This window comes from Ammospiza caudacuta, chromosome Z (genome assembly GCF_027887145.1).
Source record: "Ammospiza caudacuta isolate bAmmCau1 chromosome Z, bAmmCau1.pri, whole genome shotgun sequence".
NCBI lineage: Eukaryota > Metazoa > Chordata > Aves > Passeriformes > Passerellidae > Ammospiza > Ammospiza caudacuta.
This window is the reverse complement of record NC_080632.1, coordinates 28,326,169-28,335,673: the sequence shown is the minus strand read 5'-3', so window position 1 is coordinate 28,335,673 and position 9,505 is coordinate 28,326,169.

Below are 9,505 nucleotides of genomic sequence, written 5' to 3'. Positions count from 1 at the left end.
TTATTAATGGGTCCTAGAAAAGGTCACAGAAATAATTGACCCTCTGTCTTACTTTCCCAGTTTTTCTTTCTTTCCTCTCTAGCAAAGAAGTGGGGATACTATTGCCAAAATTTCTGAAACAATAGGATAGCAGACTTACTTTTATGTGAACCTACAGGGACTTTATTGCTGACAGCTGAAGTCAAAACCAGGAAGAAAAATAGTCACTTTTAGCAATATTTCTTATTTGACACAACAGTGCTTATAAGAGATGTTCCTTAATTAACAGGACAGAAAAAAGAGGAGTATATAGTTCTATTTTTTTTCTATTCTAGACCCATGTGTTTTTCCCTTGCATTGTACTACTCCTGTTGGTATCAAAAGCATACTGCAGCTCATTTAGTCAAAATACAGCTGGAATTATTACATAATCATAAAAAGCATTACAGTACTCCAAAAAAGAAACAGCCAAATTAAATTGTGTAAGGTGGAACTGGAATTCTGATACCTTAATGTGAACCTTGTGTCTGCATTAGCCAGCAAATCCTCTGCTATCAACTATAAGGAGTGCATTAAAGTCACACCTGCAGCAATGTATTTTCTTTTTTGAGACCATAAACCTTGAAAATAACCTAAGATACAGAGTGTCTTAAATGGGAACAGTGGTGACATATGCTTGAAAATACACTCTTTATCCCAACTGAGATACTAATGAAGGCAAAAACCTTAATATCTAATCATTTGCACATATTTTTGTGCCACCAAAATAAAGAAAAAATAAATCATACATTGGGTGCATTGAGCTGGAATTAATGAGGTTTACCTTTCCTTTCCAATTCTACTGCATTGGATGATAGAGTGAGTAGTGAGTACTTAGCTGCCAGCTAGGTTTAAACCATTACCTACAATTAAATACATATATATATATATATATATATATATATATATATATATATGTGGATATGTGATATGTGTGAGGGAGTATATTTATATACACACACACATCTAAAAAAACTAATGCACTGTACTATCACAAAAAATACTACTTCAAGATATAACACTTCAAGAATAATACTACTTCAAAATAAAATACTTCAAGAATAAGATTCTTCTTGAAAATTTAATAACAAATCAATACTCTAAAGTTTTTTTTGTTTCTTGGGTTTTTTGGGGGTTTTGGTTTGTTTTTCTTTTGAGCTTTCTTTCCAAATTAATGAGTGGCTGAAACTATCACTAGACCAAACTTCAGTATAATTTAAAGAACAGGTGTTCCATACTCACTGTCATTGCATACAAAGTAACAATTCCTGCCCCAAAGAACAAGGTCAAGAACACTTGCACCAGTCAGAAAATGGAACATGCATTCCTGTCTTTTAAGCATAGTCAAAATCACTATCAAAACTGAACTAGCTATTGCAAGTTTAGGCTCACCTGTCCATGAGGAAAACCAGAGTAGCTTGGGCTCAGCCTTGCTTTGTGTGCTTTGCAAATATTAAAGCATACATTGTCTATACTATTACTGATAAATAAACCCTTCAAGTTAACAGCTATTTAAATACTCTCATGTTGATTTATTTGATACTGAACAACATATGAACCCACCATATTTTTCCAGAAACGTCACTATATGAGAGTAATTCAGTGTTATAACTCAAATCCAAGCAATAGCTGTTATTTAATATCAGACAAAAATATATGGTTCTACAGCTACTAGGCATTAATCAGTTTGAATTATCTCAAATCCACTGTGGTATAAAAGAATAAATGAGAAATAGCCTGGTAATCATTATTTGTGGAATGACATTTCAAAGATATGTCTGACAAAATGTTCAATGTCATCAGATGCATGAAATAATTTGAGTATTTCTCTGTACAGTGCCATATGTCTGGAAGACTTGTGCTATTTAGAGATGAAACAATATACATAGTCTAAAGTTATTTTAAAATTCCTCTATTTAACTACAGTAATAGTCCATCTTGTAAAACAATACAAAGTTGTTTGGTAATGACTGGGTAGATAGAATTACTGAATACTTGATTTTCTTTTTGAAATTCTGGCAGCGGGGACACAAAATGTATCATGTGCTGCTTTGACAGTACCTAAAGTCCTCTGGCCTATCCTGCATGCGAAACAACAGCCCCTTCAGTCAACACTAGGTATCTTCCCTTTTCAATCCAGACTAAAAAAGCCCTTACTTTTCCTCTTACAAAACCTGTTTTTTTCAAAATTTGTCTTGGCAAAAACTACAAATCCATCCATGGAATTTCCCTGCATACAGTAAAATCAATATTTAAAGTACATGAATATCAGCCTCTCCTGCACACTAACATTTTGCCTACTCAAATGTCTCCTTATTTCCCAAGCTCTGGGAGCTGGATCTCATCCCTCTACTGGTCCAGAAAGTTCTTTTTCAGTTAAATAGAGACAAGTCCAATTATCTCTTCACACTTGGGTTCTTTCATTTCAACTTTGATTCCTAAACACATTTATTCATTATTCTCCTTGTTTTGTTGCTCTTGTATGTTTAATTAAACCAGAAATAAATAAGTTATATTTATTCATAAAAAGGGGGGGGGGGGTTTGGTCCAAAAATTTATAAATTTTAATCTATATCCCTTCAAAAAAAAATTAACAAAACTAAAAGATAAAACATTAACTATGAGCTGGGAGGTAGATTTTAAACAATATGCTCATCAGGAGTTCTACAAAACTTGTGTTACACATTTTTTCTTAGTTATTTTTGACATAATCTTTTAATTTCCTTCATTGTAAAAACATGAGAAAAGCCCTTACTACTGCTGTTTTGTAGTTCACTGCATTATGTTTATTGTTAGCTTTCTTTTCTTTTTACTTTTCATGAAGTTGCTATATAAATTAACACAATTTCATGTTTTATGTTGCTTTTCAGGCATATTCTAAAGAAATTATACTCACATATTTTTCTGTAAATGCAGTACCAAGACAGATGATGCTGAGGATACTGCATGTTCAATAGTCACTAAAATGTCTTAAGCTTATTGATTACATAAGCTTAACTATCTAAAGTAGCTCACAGAACTATTCCAGTAAGCACAGGCATGACCTTAACTATGCAGTAATTAGACTGTTATAATAATATATTGTAGTCCTTAAATTATATTCTTGCAGTAAACCTAATGATGCAGTGAGATTTGATTAGATTGATATATAGATCAGCACAAAAGTTTTCTAAAGTTATACTTAATAATATATCTACAAACACAGGCAAATTGCTCAGTGGAATATCAGCTAAGTCAAAAGGAGTCCTGATTTGAAATAGAGACTTAAACATTTATTATCATGCTACTGAATTACTGTGCCTTACTGAAGAGAAATGCATCAACATATTTCTCTAATAAATGGAATGAGCCTTCCACTTAACCTGATAGCAATTATTTTTGAAATTTATTTTCTTCTGTCACAAGATACCAATTCCAGGAAATTAACAGACCATCTACTTCTGGCTGGCTTATATAACTGTTTGGAACTGGCACTGCTTCAGCAAACAGGCAGCACTGCATTGATTGACTTTGACAGGTGTTGCTTGTGGATGAAATGGGAAAATTAACTAAAGGATTCAATGAGGAACTTGTTATATTACGCAGAGTGACTGTTCTTGTTTGTCTTTTGTATTTTCCTTTTAGATTTTTTTTAATTATCAAAATGCATCGTATCTACTGGAAAACTGCCAAGTCCTTTTTTTTCATTAAGCAAGAAATAACCATTTCTTTACCTCTCTGAGTTTTGTCACAAATTTGCTGCTATGTGCTTGTGTTACAAAGACATCATAAAGACAGTTCTTTATAACTGTTTTAAAGTTCTTGTTAAATGTTTCCATGGTGACAACCTTTATACAAAGGTATAAAGCTGGAATTATGCTTGCATTTCTTCTATGCTGTACTTTCTATAGATTAAAATGAATGGAGTGGGTTTTTTTGGAAAATGCCAGAGTGGGATAGCAAACAGACAGCTTTCAGACTGGATAGATGTTTTTCAGTAATAGAAATAGATAAATAGATGAAGGTTTTTCATGGGAACCCCTCTCATTGGTCCATGAAGTCATCTTCTAGAAGCTTTGAATACTTCTGAAAAAAGTATTGAAGAAACTAACCCTGTAATTTTATGACATTGTTTGTAATTGATGCCACCAACGAACTCAAACATCCTTGACTAAGCTAATCATCAAGAACCCATGTGACAACATGTTGGCATTAGAATTATAAATTTTATAAGTAAATCACTTTGTGGAGCATGTGCTTTTTATTCACTGCCTAGTCACATGATAGAGTGCTATTATATGTAAGGATTTTAAAATTTCTGTATCAGTGCAGTTATATAGACAAGGAAGAGATGCATTATTGACTTCAAAATATTTTCATATTCACATTTAAGTCTTGCATATGTAGTGGAATTAACTTGCCTGTGTGTGTCTCAGATATAGGAAGTACTTTGTGAAGCCAAAACTTCACAAAAACTTTTGTGTGTAGGAAAAACATGTTTTGCTACTTTTTTAATAACTGAAAGGAAAAAAGTTAAAATTTATTTACATTCAAATGTCTTGGAGATGCAAGGAAGTCAGGACAAGCTATGTATTTGGAAAAAAATATATTTTACTAGAATAATTTGGTATTGTTGGAATTTTTTTCTGCCATGCCTTCTTCAGATGTGAAATAAAATCTACAAACTTTAAAGTTCAGTATGTGTAAAGGTCAAGACTGGGAGTTAAGTTAAAGATGGAGCAAATAAATGTCTGCTGGTAGTTTGTGGAACCAAATGTGCAAAAAAGGTAGTGACAAGAAATGTGATTATCTTACAGGCAACAGACAGAAAAACATGGCTCAGAACATTTGGAATGAAATGGATTGTGTGTGGGGGAAAAGGTGGGAACATTAATACGCAATAAAAGCAAATATGAAATGAATGTACCGTGTTAGATCATTAACATGCTATAAAAATAATGTCTGCTGCACACATAGATCAAACACTTGCAAATTAAGCAACAAAGAATTTACCATTTCAAGATTCTCTTACTGTGCTGTTTCTAGCAGCTGAAAACTGCTACACTTCTAGATGTAATGAAATTTTGTTAAGCCTAATAGCGGTAAAATAAGAACGCAACAAATGAGGTGATCGCATAAACACAAAAGCACAAACCTCTCTATTCACTGTGCAATGTACTTGATACACTATGTAGGCAAGGATGTAGTCCCACAGTACCTCTCTTCTAAACCTGAGGTTATTTACTGCTGCAGTTCAGCAAGCCCTTTCTTCTTTTTTCTTGTGTTCAGTTTAGCTAGGGCCCCTCAATGCAAAACAGACTGAAGCGCAGGAGTGAGTCCAGAGAAGGGAAAAAGAGGAGGTAAAGGGTCTGGGTCTGGAGCACAAGTCCTGCGAGGAGTAGGCTTTAGTGTAGCCTGGAGAAATGGAGTCTCAGGAGAATGTTTATGACTACCAAAGGAAGTTGCAGCAAGGAGGGGGGCAATCTCTTCTCCCAGGTGAGAGGTGACTCCCTCTCCCAATGACACGATGAGAGAAAATGTCTTGTTGTAGTGTGTTCTGTTAGTTTATTTAATTACTCCGCTATTTTCTGTATCACTCCCCCATTTTCTGTAATGGTTCTGCCCTCACCACTTTTTCCCGCCATGGTATTGTCTGTCATTTGGTTACCTTGGTTACTCCCACCACAGTTTATGTCAATCCTCTCTGTTATATAATTTCCCCTCCCCTGTGTTTCCTTATATGTGAATTTGTTCCTCTCCCCGGACCCAGTCAATCACTCCCCACTCCTCCCAAGCTTCCAGAATCTTCTTCTACCTGGGAGTTATGATTGGCTGTGGCTCTGGGGCCCCGCCCTTATAACGTAACTATTGGTTTCTCCACAGTGCCTATTATGTTAAGTCCACGCCCCTACCTTCCCCTATTGGTGCTTTGTAAACCCCTCCGTGTGATCCCTCCTCCCTTTATAACCCTGTTACAAACACACGCACACGGCCACACGCCCACACGCCCACACACCCACACCCACACACAGACACACACACACACACATGGTCACTCCCTGGCTGTCACGTTGGGTTCAACAATAAATCTGACAAGTCCCCAATGAGTGTCCGGACTCTTTACTCTCGTCGGCCAGCAGCGATTCTGTCCGCTGTGAGCACAGCCCAAAGCCGCCTGATGCTGAGGGGTGCTCACACATTTGCAGTTGGGTGTTGGCCGCCCTTCTCCCCACCAGATACCTGACCTTGAGGCCAGACTACGCTGCAATGTCTTTAAGTTGTGTCAGGGAGGTTTAACTTGGATGTTAGGAAAAAATTCATCACTGTTAGGGTTGTCAGGCATTGTAACAAGCTGTCCAGGAAAGTAGCTGAGTCGCCATCCCTGGAGGTATTTAAAAGATGTGTGAATGTAGTACTGAGGCGCAAGTTTTATTGTGAGCTTGACAGTGTTAGATTTATAGTAGAACTTGATTAAAAGTCTTTTCCAGCCTAAATGATTCTATGATTCTGCTTTAGCACTGAATAAGTCTTGGAAAGAGGGGGGCCTATAAGGTTGCTTTCACAGATTCAGATGAGTATTCAAAGAAGAAAAGCATGTCTTAGCACTATCTGTGTTCATTGTCCTGTGTCATGAGCCCTAAGCATACTGCATGTTTTAATGTAGTCCATAAAAAAAACACAGTTTGGAAACAAGGACGTTGAAAAAGTTTACAATCTTTGTTTTCTGATGCCTACATTTTAGTTTATGTTTATATTAAAAGATAGGCCTACTTGTATTAGCAAACCACACGTCATCAAAAACTGATAAAATAAATACAGTATCTGTTTAGTATTAAATTACAAAAACTTCCTGCATCGTGTATCCAATTATTCTTCATCTTTCTGCATCTGTATCAGAAATCCTTGAAAAAATTCTTTTTTTTGCAAATGTCAGCAAATTTTCTATGATTTTAAAAGCAAAATTCGGACTTTTCCTTCTAGTAATAGAGATTAAAACAAATATAGAGAAAATCAGTTTTGTGTCAGACCAGGCTGCTCACAATTGTATATTCAGGAAAAGCAATTTTTCCTGAATGAAAAATAGGACATTTGAAAGAACTACTTCCATATATATATATATATATATATATATATATATATAAATATATAAATATATATAAATGTATATCTAATGGAAGAAATAGATTACTAAGATCTTGAAATACAAATGTGAAAAGATTTCAGATTTTGTGATTAAATCTCTAGCTGAACGACACAGGTGTAAAAACACAGACACAGGTGACTGCTAATAAAAAAAAGTTGAATTTCTATAATGAGATAAAGACATTAGGTCTGCAAGAGCTACCAGGTCAGTAATTACAGCTATTAGAACTAAGTTGTTTGAACCATCCACAGCAGAAACTCTTTGATGGACTTTTGGATATCCTGGAAGGTAACGTGTGACACTATGAAACTTTGTTGAGTATCTCTAAATTAAAAAAACAGCAAATGTCTAATGCATTATCTGACAATATTAGTCTCTCAAAGACATCTATCATCAGAGAATTAATGAGCCGGAAGAATACTAGAAACTAAAGATACTAGAACCATGACGAGATCTTCATTTTCTGAATATTAGCTAGGAGACTGGTGAAAAAAGAGGTAAACTGACAGATTGAAGTAGTTTTTACAGAGATCTCTGCAACTAGAGATATTGTTTAGCAGTCCACGATATTCAGCAGCTTTGCTTTAGACTACATTTTTTAGTTTCAACATATTCCCATTGTGCCCGTGTTCCAGAGCTATTCAGGCATCACTCACTGCTTTAGACTATTACTGACTCATTTTAAGATGGAAATTATTTAGTAAGTATTTAAATTTCCTCAGAAAGCAATATATTTCGCAAGCACCCAAATCACTTTGTGAGCAATTTACAGTGTGTGGTAAAGTAAGAGAAACCAGGGTACTACTGCAGGTTAAAATAGGAAAATCTGCTTATACAGTGTAAGAAATTAATTTTTATTTCACAATTAAGAGGAAAATTTAGCTGAAGGAGAAGATTAGAATAAATCCAATGCATAATTCTGTTATTTAAAAGTCCTGATTTAAGATGCTGGTAAAAGACGCAGATGAAGTCAGATTCCTAGAGATAGACATATGTAGCATCACTGGAAATTGTAGATCCCTGCTTACATCCCAGCCTGAGATTCAACGCTGTGGTTCCTTTGCAAACAAAGACAAGAGAGCTGCCATGCAAGGGGATGCAACAGGCTTAAGAACAAGCAAATTCACCTGAAAGCCATGACAATAGCATGTTGTTTGGTAGTCCTGAATGGAAGTTTGGGAGTTCTCCATTTAGATTTTACAGGGCACCCTAGTGTCAGACAACAGATAGCTTCAAGGAAAAACAAAAACAGAAAGTCATTTGAGGTACTGCACCTGTATTTTATACCACAAGAGAGCACTTCTTGGAAGTTTTGATAAATTATAATTAAGCTGCAGGCATGAATGCAAGAATAAATAAATAGAGCATATGAAGAAAGGAAAAGCAAAGTCATCCCTGTTCTTACAAACCAGTGTAATCACACATCCTCAAAATACTCTTTTTTGGAGACCCATATGAGTATAAATACCCCCTAACTACCCTTTATTGCTCATATATGGGTTTTTCCTGGCTTTCCTGTATCATTTTTCCATGTCTTCATCATGCAGTCTCTAACTCCCTATCCAAACCTAATGCTACCTACTCTCTTTCTGCAACTTCCAGGACATGATTTTTTTCTATTTTCACATGAAAATGGAAGATTGCCTTGGCCCTCAGTTTCTGATTTGTCTCAGGGAAGCAAAGACTGTGCCCAGCCAGTCTGTCAGCATTCCATTAGGGGGCCCCTTCCCTGTACAGTTTCTCTGAATCGGAGGGCAGTTGGACCGACTTGTTCAGGGACACACTGACAGCATAAAGGAGACCCCTCAGTGGGTCTTCCTACTTTATGACACATTCCTGGGTCTTCCCACTTTATTCTGGAATGTTACTTGCACCCAGTAGCTGCCAGTGCCTGTGAAGGGCTCGCACCAACAACTTACACTCTTTATTAATAGAGAATCATGACAGGTTAAGATTTGAGGATTGCCACAGACAGTACCTATGTGCAAAAAGTAATTCAAAGCAATATACAGACAAGCTCCAATCCCCAGTGAAAGCACTCAGCATGCACAGAGTCTGGTTCTTACCCAATATCGTTCTTTCCCTATGGGAAAGAAGACCAGTTGACGACCAATTCCAGTAGTTACAATTAAGTCTTCCCTAACTTTTCCCCTATTCTCAACTTAACTTTTACTATTTCTTTATGTTTAGGTGGATCTTGAGTTACTCTAGTCATACATACCTTTGTTACTGATTTGTCAATAAAATACAGAGTACATGCCCAGTGAAGGGTGGTTGTAACCTTGAAGTGAAGGTGGGTAACTCTGGGATGGAGGTGTGCATTAATGCTACAATTAAGCTATTATGAACTTGTATTAGGACATG